This window comes from Jaculus jaculus, chromosome 5, assembly GCF_020740685.1.
Source record: "Jaculus jaculus isolate mJacJac1 chromosome 5, mJacJac1.mat.Y.cur, whole genome shotgun sequence".
Classification (NCBI taxonomy): domain Eukaryota; kingdom Metazoa; phylum Chordata; class Mammalia; order Rodentia; family Dipodidae; genus Jaculus; species Jaculus jaculus.
In genome coordinates, this window is record NC_059106.1 from 52,676,907 (window position 1) to 52,689,260 (window position 12,354).

General features: G+C 48.7%; 1 protein-coding gene across 2 annotated transcripts in view; it reads right to left on the reverse strand.

Moving 5' to 3' along the window:
* The window catches only part of Tmco4 (transmembrane and coiled-coil domains 4), a 98,306-nt gene that overhangs the window by 13,449 nt on the left and 72,503 nt on the right, over window positions 1–12,354 (reverse strand). The window lies entirely within an intron of this gene.

Sequence of the window (12,354 nt, forward strand, 5' to 3'; positions counted from 1 at the left end):
ACTATGTAGTCTCAGGGTGGCCTTGAACGTTCAGTGATCCTCCTACCTCTGCCTCCCAAGAACTGGGATTAAAGGTATGTGCCACCATGCCTGGCTCAGTATTGACTTTATTGTTTCCATGGCCGAATACCTGACAAGAAGCATCTTAAGGGAGGAAGGGCTTATATGAGTTTTACTGTTCAAGGAGACAGAGTTCACTATGCTGGGAGGGTATGGCAGCAGGAGCCTGAAGCCACGAGTATTCACTTCTTAATGAGGAAGGAGAGAGTGAGGGAGGGAGAGAGAAAGAGGGAAAGAGAGGGAGAAAGAGGAATGCTGGTGCTCAGCTTTCTTTCTTTCTTTCTTTTTTTTCTTTCTCTCTCTCTTCAGGTTTTTCAAGGTAGGGTCTCACTCTAAGCCCAGGCTGATCTGGAATTCGCTATACAGTCTCACACTGGCCTCAAACTCACAGCGATCATCCTACCTCTGCCTCCCCAGTGCTAGGACTAAAGGCATGTGCCACCACGCCTGGCATCTTTCTCTTTTTTCTGTCCAGGAGTCCAGCCTATGGTGCCCACATGTAGGTGGGCCTTCCAACCTCCATTAACCTCATCTAGAAAATTCCTTAGAGACTTACCCAGAAATTTGTTTCCATGTTGACAAGTGAGACTAGCTATCATAGGAACCTGTGCCCCATGGAGTCCTGGATAGGATGTTGGAGGCCATCACGCATACTCTGATGAAACCCGGGAATGGGAAGAGCAGAAGGGGAAAGCTGTGTTTGGATAAAGAAGACTTTGGCTGCCACAGCAGCAGCCGCTCAAGAAAAACAGCATCAGAACCTACTGTTGGGAGCCTGGTGGGGCGGCCCACGCCTGTAACTGCAGCACCTGGGAGGAACAAGCAGGAGGATCAAGAGCTCAAGACCTGCCGGGGTTACACAGTGGGTTTGAGGCCAGCCTTGGCTACACAGTGAGTTCAAGGTCAGCCTGACTACAAAATGAGTTCAAGGCCAGTCTCAGCTATATAGTCAGCTGGGATACATAAGACCCTGTATCAACACTTGCCCCCACCAAAACAAACATACTGTTTGGTACTAAACTCAGATGGTTTCAGCTTTCCAGGCAAAATCCTTACTCAGTGGTAGAGTACCTGTCTGGCATGTGCAAGGCTCTGGGTTCCATCCCCAGAGCTGCAAATAAAATAAAATCCTTCTTGGCTGGGGAGATGGCTTAGTGGTTAAGGTGTTTGTCTGGGAAGCCAAAGGACTTTGATCCCCCAGTACCCACGTAAGCCAGATGCACAAGGTGGTATGTGCATCTGAAGTTTGTTTGCAGTGGCTAGAGGCCCTAGCACACTCATTCTCTCTCTCTCAAATAAACAAATAAACAAAATATTTATTAAAATCCTTCTTTGGGTGTCTAGGCCATGACATAGAACAGTGCAAAATGTTCCCACTTTTCAAGACCAAGAAAAGATGTTAAAATTTTTTTAAAATATATTTTATTTTTATTCATTCATTTGAGGAAGAGGGAAAGAGGCAGATAGATAGATAGATAGATAGAGAGAATGGGTGTGCTAGGGCCTCTAGCTACTGTAAACAAATTCCAGATGTAGGGACCACTTTGTGCACCTGGCTTATGTGGGTCCTAGGGAATCAAACCTGGGTCCTTTGGCTTTGCAGGCAAGCACCTCATCCACTAAGCCATCTTTCCAGCCCAGGATGTTAGAATTTAATGTGTGCGCATGTGTAAGTGTACTATGCTCAGTGTGGATGTGGTATATGCATGGGTGTGTGTGCATAGAGGCCACACAGGGTGAAGGCCAGGGAAGGACCTCTATTGTTTTCTGCCGTATTTCCTTGAGCCAGGGTCTCTTTCTCTCTGTCTGTCTCCTCCCTCTCTATAGAATATAGTTTATTTATTTATTTGAGAGAGGCAGATAGAGAGAGAATGGGCATGTCAGGGCCTCTAGCCACTACAAATGAACTCCAGATGCATGTGCCACCTTGTGTATCATGGGTATTGGGGAATTGAACCTGGGTCCTTAGGCATTACAGACAAGTGGCTTAACTTCTGGACCATCTCTCCAGCTTGAGCCAGGGTCTCTTAGCAAACCTGAAGCTTGCTGGTTTTTTGTTAGATAGGCTGACCAATGAGACCCAGTGATCCTATTTCAGTGCTGGGTTACAGGCATGTGTAGCCAGCCATGCCTGGATTTTAATGTGGGTATTGGAGATTGAACTCAGGTCATCATGCTCATATAGCAAGCATCTTAGCTGAGCCAGCTCAGAGCTTAACATGTAACTATGACTAGTATGTGATGTCTCCGTGCTTCTTTGCTCTAGGGAGAGTATTGGCTGAAAGACAAGGAAAGGTGCCATCACCTTTCCTTGCAAATGTTGAAGACAACCCCACGTGGCTGGAGATACAGCTCAGTGGCAGAGCACTTGCCTAGCATGTGCCACATCCTGGGTTCAATCCCCGGTACAGAACATACAAGTCTCACAGCTTTATAAATATTCATATTTTATGTAAATGAGGTGGGAAATCATCTTCAAGCTTGGGAGTCATCGACTTTGCTTGCAGTTCCCATTTTCCGACAGCTCCCTGGATTTTATTAATATCCTGCTTGTACCGTGGGTGTGGAAGGCCCTTCATTCTACAACTTCAGCAGTAAGGAGGCGTCAAGCATCCAATTAAAACAGAAAAGCCTGTCAGTCATGTCACCCCTCTACTTTTGGGACATTTTGTCTCGCACGTGCAGTGGCACGCGTTCCCTTCTGGGGGCGTTCTTTGCTTTCACTTCTTATTTTCTCTCTCCACACAGGAGCTGGAGCAATCCATTTAAAATGTAAGACCCTGGGCATGGGCTGTCTTTCTGGGGTGGCAGAGATTTACTAAAATTCAGTGTGTTGATGGTTGCATAACTTGATACATTGGCTGAAGAAAAAATTCATTGAATTCTACACTTAAAAATTTTGGGAGGGAGAGGGGCTGGGGGCTGAGATGGCTCAGCAGTTAAAGGCACTTACTCGCAAGCCTGCCAACCCAAGTTCAATACTTCCCAGTAAACCGGGTGTGGTGGCACGCCTTTAATCCCAGCACTTGAGAGGCAGAGGTTCAAGAGTTCAAGGTCACCCTGAGACTACAAAGTGAATTCCAGGTCAGCTTGGGCTAGAGTGAGACCCTACCTCGGAAAGGAACAAACAAACAAACAAACAACAACAACAAAAACACCTTCCTAGTGCTCAGGTAAAACCAGATGCAAAGTGCATGCATCTGCGATCCCACCACAGCTGTGTCAATGGGAGGTGGAGCCAGTAGACTCCAGAAGCTCTTGGGCCAGCTGGGACGGATGTACACACAGCTGCAAAACAGCAACAGACCTGACTCAAAAAGAGGGGTGGAAAGAGAGGACTGACACGCCGAGGCCACAGCACATGTGCACCCCCACTCCCACCCACACCTTATGCATGTACACGCCCAAACATATTTGGAAACAAAAGAAAGCTTCAGTGTAACTGACAATGGGTTAATAACACATCATGTCACCCCGGAGCTCCAATTCTCCTTGGGGAGCCATCTCTCAGAGAGTCAAAATCAAGATCATTGCAGCGTCCAGAGAAGCCCCACAGGACCCTCCCCGTTCTTCTCCTTCACCGTCTTGCGGTTCCCTCTTGTTGGATGCTCTTCCCTTGAACGTCCACGTGCCTCCTTCTTTTCCCTCCTAGTTCTGCTAACCCATCCCCCGTGAGGGAAGGACAGTGCAAGCTCCCAACCCTGCCTGCGCGGTGCACGCTGGCAAAAGCCCTCTTTGCATTGTCTCCTCTGTGTCGGCTGACTGCAGAGCCTCCCTTCTGCAAACTCACTGAATGCAAGCTCTGTTAGAGCTGGGACCATTTGTCTGCTGAGATCGTGACTGAATCCCCAGTGTCCAGAACAGTGCCCAGCTCTGAAGTGGTGCTCAGTGAATATTTGTGGGATGAACAAGAGAAAGTAATGAGATGTGGCAGGTGGAAATCCTCAAGCTGAGATCAAGAGCAAGGGAGATTCTTTTTTTGCCTTTTCCTCCTGATTTAATTCTTTTTATTTATTTATGGAGAGAGAGAGAGAGGGAGAGGAGAGAGAATTGACATGCCAGGGAGAATTGAGTCTTGAACTGGGGTCCTTAGGCTTCACAGGCAAGTGCTTAACCGCTAAGCCATCTCTCCAGCCCATTTTCTTCCTTCTTCAATTGCCCATGTCTCAGTGTGGCCTCAGTGTCCTCGCCAGCCTCAGACAGCTGAAGCAAAGGTTTCCAGGAAGGACCCCACCCTAGCTATCATGCAGGCTCAGCCTACGTGACCTTTCATCTTAACTGGGACGAAGCTCCAGGGTGCCTTGTCTCCAGGGTTGAGAAACCATATAGGCATAAACCCCTAAGTCACAGGCCAGTTTAGTTCTGAAGTCTCACAATCAGGGGTCATGCTTTGGGCTGGGGAGACGGCTCAGTGGCCTGCTTGCAAAGCCTGCTGACCTGGATTTGGTTTCCCTAGCCTCCCATGTAAAGCCAGAGAAGGGTGTGATGATGCACACCTTTAATCTCATACCCAAGAGGCAGAAGTAGGAGGATCACTGTGAGTTCAGGGCCACCCTGAGACAACAGAGTGAATTCCAGGTCAGCCTGAGGCAGAGTGAGACCTCATCTTGAGAAAAAAAGAAAAAGAAATACTCTTGGAAGCCGGGTGTGGTAACACACACCTTTAATCCCAGCACTCAGGAGGCAGAGGTGGGAGGATTACTGTGAGTTTGAGGCCACCCTGAGATTACAGAGTGAATTCCAGGTCAGTCTGGACTAGAGTGAGACCCTACCTTGAAAAACAAAACAAAACAAAACAAACAAACAAAAAAAAAAAGAAAGTGGTACAGGCATTAGTATTTGTCTGCAGAAGCAAGAGACCGTTACATACACCCATACATACATAAACACATAGATTCAAATAAATAAATATATGTATAAAACAATTAACCAGGTGTGGTGGCGTATCCCAGTACTTGGAAGGAAGAAGTAAGAGGTTCGTTGTGAATTTGAAGCCACTCTGAGACTACATAGTGAATTCCAGGTCAGCCTGGGTTACAGTGAGACCCTACCTCAAAAAACAAAACAAAAGTAGCAAACTTTAGTTTACACTCTGGCACTGGTCTTGAGAACAATGTATAGACTGAGTTTCTTATAAAACCATTTTAAAAATGTGCCCTGTGGGCTGGAGAGATGGCTTAGCGGTTAAGCGCTTGCCTGTGAAGCCTAAGGACCCCGGTTCGAGGCTCGGTTCCCCAGGTCCCACGTTAGCCAGATGCACAAGGGGGCGCACGCGTCTGGAGTTCGTTTGCAGAGGCTGGAAGCCCTGGCGCGCCCATTCTCTCTCTCTCCCTCTATCTGTCTTTCTCCCTGTGTCTGTCGCTCTCAAATAAATAAATAAAAAATGTTTAAAAAAAAATGTGCCCTGTGGGGTCAATCATGAATTGTGAATCCTTTCTTATAGGGAGGGGCCCTTCACCCATGGGAAAACCACAGCAGGCCGAAACCTTTGTCAGTCTGTCCTTTTCCCACATCAGACTTGCTTAAAGTGAGGCAAACCCCAGGGGAGCTTCGATGCCTCCATGGCCTGCTGTTGAGAAAGCCTCCACCCTCTGGGAATGTCCAGAGCGGAGCGCTGGCCCTGGTCTTGCGTGTCCGCCACGTGTCAGCGAATGAGCTTCTCCCGCTGCCAAGCCCCCAGCATCTCAGGCTGGAGGTGTAAGGAGGATGGCTCTCCCTCCTGGCAGGGCGCGTGTGTGCAGTGAGCGAAAGGTGGGGAGAGAAGGGGAACAGGATGTGCCTTCTGCGGGTCCCAGTCCACTGTGAAGATGCTGACACCTGCTTAGGACAGAGGCAGAGGGAAGACACAAAGGGACAGAGATGGAGGGGCTTTGACCATACCAGAGGTAACCCCCCCCCCGCCCCGCCGGAGACTCACACTGGCAGAAACCGCTCTTAGCACCCCTTTTAGATGTCTGATCAGGATTTGGGGTGAGTTTTTTCTTTAAGAGGAAAACTAAGCCTTCATTTCTGCTCTTTGGTTTCCACCTCTTTCATTTGGCCATGCAGAGATAACCAACCCTATTCCTACATCCCGGGTCCCTAAACATTAATCTGTTCTGCCTGATCTCTCTCTCTCTCCTCACCCCAGGGGGGACGAAGCCGGCTCTGTCTGAGGGTAAGGCAACTGGTGGATGCAGTTTTAAGGCAGAGGAATAAATCACATCAAATGTGATGTCTGCTATCTCAGAGATGAAAGAACGAGAGGAACGAGCCACTGTCTGGTAGCTTTCTGCTGGCAGTGACAGCCTTGACAATTTTCAGCCAAGTTGGAGTGTAGGGACTCAAGGGTCAGGACTTTCAAAGGAATCTGAGCACATGGATGGATGCATGTGCCCATTTCATCGCAAGCGTCCCAAGCAGGAATGGTGGTCTGATTTCATAAGGAAAGAGGACCAGATGGAGCCAAATGGAAGGAGTTTTACTACAAATATATATATTTTAAATATATATATTTTAAATATGATCCCTTGGGCTACAGTTTTTTCTTTTCTTTTCTTTTTCTTTTGGTATTTTCAAGGTAGGGTCTCACTCTAGCCCAGGCTGACCTGGAATTCACTATGTTGTCTCAGGGTGGCCTCGAACTCACGACGATCCTCCTACCTCTGCCTCCCTAGTGCTGGGATTAAAGGTGTGCGCCATCATACCTGGCAGGTTACAGGTTTTAAAAAAAATATTTTATTTATTTATTTGCAAGGGGGGAGAGAGAGAGAGAGAGGGAGAAAATGGGTGTACCAAGGCCTCCAGCCATTGCAAACCAACTCCAGACACATGCACCCCCTGTGCATCTGGCTAACGTGGGTCCTGGGGAATCAAAGTTGAGGCATTATACATTGTAAGCAAGTGACTTAACCACCGAGTCATCTCTCCAGGCCCCTGCAAGATTGTTTTTATTTCTTTAGTTAATTTATTTGTTTGAGAGAGAGAGAATGGGCACTCCAGAGCCTCTAGACATTGCATACAAACTCCAGACACATGTGCCACCTTGTATATCTGATTTATGTGGGTCCTGGGGAATCGAATCTGGGTTCTTTGGCTATGCAGGCAAATGCCTTAACTGCTAAGCCAGTTCTCCAGGCCAAGATTTTTTTTTTTTTTTTTTGTTTTTGTTTTTGTTTTTCGGGGTAGGGTCTCACTGTAGCCCAGGCTGACCTGGAATTCACTATGGAGTCTCAGGGTGGCCTCGAACTCACTTCCTCTCCTACCTCTGCCTCCCGAGTGCTGGGATTAAAGGCATGCACCACCATGCCTGGCTCAAGATTGTTTTTATTTTTATTTTATTTTTTAAATTATTTTTATTTATTTATTTGAGAGCGACAGACAGAGAGAGAAAGAGGGAGACAGAGAGAGAATGGGCGTGCCAGGGCCTCCAGCCACTGCAAATGAACTCCAGATGCATGTGCCCCCTTGTGCATCTGGCTAACGTGGGTCCTGGGGAGTCGAGCCTTGAACCAGGGTCCTCAGGCTTCACAGACAAGCGCTTAACCATTAAGCTATCTCTCTAGCCCCTCAAGATTGTTTTTAAAAACAAAGCTCTGGGCTGGAGAGATGGCCTAGCAGTTAAGGTGCTTGCCTGCAAAGCTCAAGGACCCAGGTTTGATTCCTTAGCATGCACATAAGCCAGATGCACAAGGTGGTTCATGCATCTGGAGTTTTGTTTGCAGTGGCTGGAGTCCCTGGTGCCCATTCTCTACCTGCCTCTTCCTCTTCCTCTCTCTCTCTTTCTCTCAAATAAATAAATAAAATATTAAAAAACAAAGTTCCATGAGAGGAAGTTTAGAATCATCTGTTGCACTGCATAAATGTTAATTTGTTTCTTTCTTCACATATTTGGTGCCTAATATAAATGCTTATCCAATAAAATGACAACAAGGACAAAAATGGTGGCATGGAAATTTCTCGGAAAGTGGGAACAGCTGCCGAGTTGTGTGCACACCATTTCTCAATGGATGGGAGATTCTCTCCAGCAAGTGCTCACCAAACCCAGCTTGGAGAATGGGTTAAATATAGTAAGTGGTTGTCAAGTCCTTTTCCTCTGTGACACACACTTCACAAAAGTCACCACAAGGTGGTGCTGTAGTGATGGTCCGCCTCCAGGAGCTTCCAGGGAGGGGCACACCCTGCAAGGGGTGGGCTGAGTACCCTCTGGAGGCCGCCCCTACTAGGTCCCCACACACAGCTACGACAGTGCAGGTGGCCCTGTTTGCTAGCTGTGCAGCCTGGGTCAGTGGGTCAACGCTAAATCCAGGGGCTCCGTGGGGTAGTGGGATGGGCCTTGCTGTGTTAGGCAGGGATGGGGTCCTATCTTGACCCTGCCACCAACATGCTATGACAACATACTACGAGCTCTCTGCGCCTACTCTCTTGAGAACAAGGACAACAGCAGTGTGCCTCACTCCCAGCTACCTGCAGGGCACTCAGTCCTTCTGGGACAATCTATAGAAGCTTGGGGAATGAGTCTCCTCCCCTGCTCTGGGCGTCTAAGATTGGATCTGAGACCAGGAGATGTGGGAGGCTGACCGGTCCAGCAAGTACCACCAGCAGAAGGAAGCGTGTGCAGGGTCCTTGTGCAGAAGGGTGGACGTTCCCACTGGAGATCTAGCCTGGAGGGAATGGTGGCTATTGGCTCATTAGGCCCTGTGCCCAGCACAGGTCTGACATGTGGGCAGGTCCCTGATGCAGTCAGGTTCACATTGCTGGTAGAAATCACCCAACCAAGAGCAGCTTGGGGGAGAAAGAGGTTTATTTTGGCTAATAGGCTCGAGGAGAAGCTCCACGATGGCAGGAGAAAACGATGGCATGAGCAGAGGGTAGACATCACCCCCTGGCCAACATAAGGATTGATCCCAGAGTACACACACATGTACCTGCACTCTACACACACACACACACACACACACACACACACACACAGAAGGAATGAATAAATATGAAAGAAAATATAGTATCCATTTCCAGGTCCCAAGATGCCTGCAAAGATGGAGGTGGTCCTCTGTCCATACCTGCCTCTTGCCCTCCCTGACCCAATGGCTTTGTGTCTGGAGGTAAACCAGCAGGCTCCTGCAGAGGACTGAGGTAGGACTGTCCAACCTCACCCTTCTGTCACTCTCTGAGCCTCCCCGCAATGCACCACAAGTCTGTGAAGCCCCCTGCCCCCACCCCAACAGCCACTAAATTACCAAACGTAAAGCCAATCAGATGAAAACCCAGCCTCAGACTTGCAGCCTAATTAAGACTTCGAGACCCCAGGTGCCCACCAGCACTGCACTGGCCATTATCCGAAGTGCCTGCCGCAGGCCCCTGCTGAACACACTCCCAAGTCCCCATTCGGCTCCCAGCTTCAGCTCTGCAGCCTCCAATCTGACCTTTCCAGAGAGCCAAAAGCAAAGCTACTGAAGTTTGGACGCTAATTAAGTCTGAACTGAGCGCTTAGCCGCTGCAAGGAAATGAGGCAATGTGCAGACAGCACAAGTCAAGTTGAAATGGAAGACTCTGTTCTCTCTGGACCTGGCATCTTCATCCCCGCACGACCCCGCAGTCAGCTGTTTGCTAAATATATTTTTATTTACTTATTCATGAGGACATATGCACCACTTAGTGCACTTGACTCGACATGGGCATTAGGGAATTGAACCCTGGGCCAGCAGGCCCACAAGCAAGTGCCTTTAACAGGTGAGCCAACCCTCATCCCTCTTGTTGTCTTTGCTTTGATTACAAGGAGGCTAATAATTCACAGTCCGATTACTGCACTGGAAAATAGCAGAGAAAATACTGTAATAACAACAAGAGAAACACAAATTATATATATATATATATATATATACACACACACACACACACACATTTTTTTTTTTGTTTGTTTTGTTTTTTTTTGTTTTTTGAGGTAGGGGTCCAGGCTGACCTGGAATTAACTATGTAGTCTCAGGGTGGTCTTGAACTCACGGCGATCCTCCTACCTCTGTCTCCTAAGTGCTGGGATTAAAGGCGCGCATCACCACGCCTGGCTTTTTTGTTTGTTTTGGGGGGGGGTTAGGGTCTCGCTCTAGCCCAGGTTGACCTGGACTTCACTATGTAGTCTCAGGGAGGCCTTGAACTCACAGCGATCCTCCTACCTCTGCCCCCCAAGTGCTGGGATTAAAGGCCACCACACCTGGCTACAAATTATACCTTTTTTATATGTTATCCCACTTAAATACCTGAACAGTCCTGTGAAGAAAGTATTACTAGACCCATTTCTTAGAGGAGACTGAGGCCTAGATACTAAGTATGTGGCATCTGTTTGCCCCTAAGGGAAGAGGACATGCTGGTCTCATCAACCAAATATAGGAACACTGATGGGTCATGGGTACAATTGAGCAGGTGCCTGTGCCAGTGGAAGCCAGAGGCAGGATCTGTGCTCTCGCCTGAGCTAGCCAGGGCCCTCTAGCAGGCACAGCCCTTCTCACTCTCTGGCTTCATCCTGGGGACCACAGACGTAGCTCCGTGGTACAGTGCTTGCCTGTCATGTACAAGGCCTTGGGTTTAATGCTGAGCACTGCCAGAAAAAGAAACGGAAAACAAAACCAAGAAACAAAAGAGAAGTCTGGCCCTATGTCCATTCCACGTAGGGGACGGGTCCTGTCTCTCTGTCTTCCTTTCCTTCCTTTCTCTGAACCACTGGCCAGAATGCCACAGGCTCAGATCGGGACTGGAGCTTTCTGGGGGTGAAGGCTGTGTACGACTCTTCTTCAGACGGTCACACAGCACCTCCCAGGAGGTGCTCAAGTGTTCAGGACCTTGGTCATCATGAGCTGGGGTTTTGTGCTCATTTTCCTTGGGGACCAGGTGGGGTGATTTCCAGGGCTGGGATTTGGGCCTTCCCGGGTCCCCCCACCATCAATAGCTCTCTGAGCACACACGGTCCTGGCTCCTTGTTCACACCTATGAATGAAGTGGATTTCCAGAAGTTCTTCCAGCTCTGACTGGAGGACCTGGAAGCTGAGTGGATTTATGTGGTGGGACAGTGCTGGCCAGTCTGTTGGAAGCAGGTGAAGCAGGCCATTTGACAACTATGCCCTGTGGGTGACCAGTGGGCCAGACAGGCCAGGCCCTAGAGGTGAAGCCAGGACCGCCCCATAGTCTTGCTTCTTGCATACTTAAAAAAATATTGATTTCTTTGACAACAGAGAGAGAAAGGATGGGTGGGCATGCCAGGGTTGCCTGCCTGTGCTAACAAATTCCAGGGGCATGCATGTGCCACTTTGCGCATTTGGATTTATGTGTGTAACTGGGGAATCAAACCCTAGGTGTGCAGGCTTTGCAAGCAAGTACCTTTAACCAATGAGCCATCTCTCCAGCCCAGTACTTGTCTTCTTCTTCTTTTTTTAAACAAAGCCTTATTTTTTTTTTTTTAAGTGGAAGACCGGTGTGGTAGCACATGCCTTTAGTCTGAATGCTCAGGAGGATGAGGTAGGAGGATGGCTATGAGTTCAAGGCCAACATAGACTACAGACTGAGTACCAGGTCAGCCTGGGCTACAGTGAGACCCTGCCCTGAGAAACAAACAAGTAAGAGGCGGAAGGGTCTGAGGCACAACACCCGAGATGTGCCCTGTCCTCCAGATGCACATACGTGACCTGCACACACACACAAACACACACACACACACACAAGAAGGGAACAAAATGAACCCAGTATTTGTCCTCCATCTATTCACAGGCAAGATGGGAATACTATTGCCCTCCTCTTAGGGCCATTTACTCATTGACGGAAAAACCAACAAAGCCCTGACATCTGGCCTGGCACACAGTACACAGAAAATAGGTGGTAGCTATTAAGCCCCAGGATAACTGCAAGGCACAGGCTGATGCTTAGAGAGGCAGAGTGACTTGCCGAACAGCATCAGGACTTGAGTTCAGGTTCATGGACTCCCTGCTCCTGGACGTTCACTCTCTGTTCCTAGATTCTCGCTCCCTTGCTTAGGTCAGCCTCCTCTGTTGCCTTGTGTCAGGCTCCCTTGCATCGTGAAGATGCTAGAAAACGTGATTGAAGGGTAGAGAGAGGGTTCAGTGCCAAAGCACTCACTACTCACTCACCGCACAAGGACCGAAGTTTGGATCTCTAGCACCCACGTTCATGTTGGGTGGGCATGGCAGCCTGCCTGGAATCCCAGTGCTTGGGAGTCAGAAACCAGGGATTGCTGGGGAGGCCTTAGGTTCAAGTGAGAGACTCTGCCATGGGAAGTTAGGTAGAGAGGTAATGAGGAAGCCACCCGAT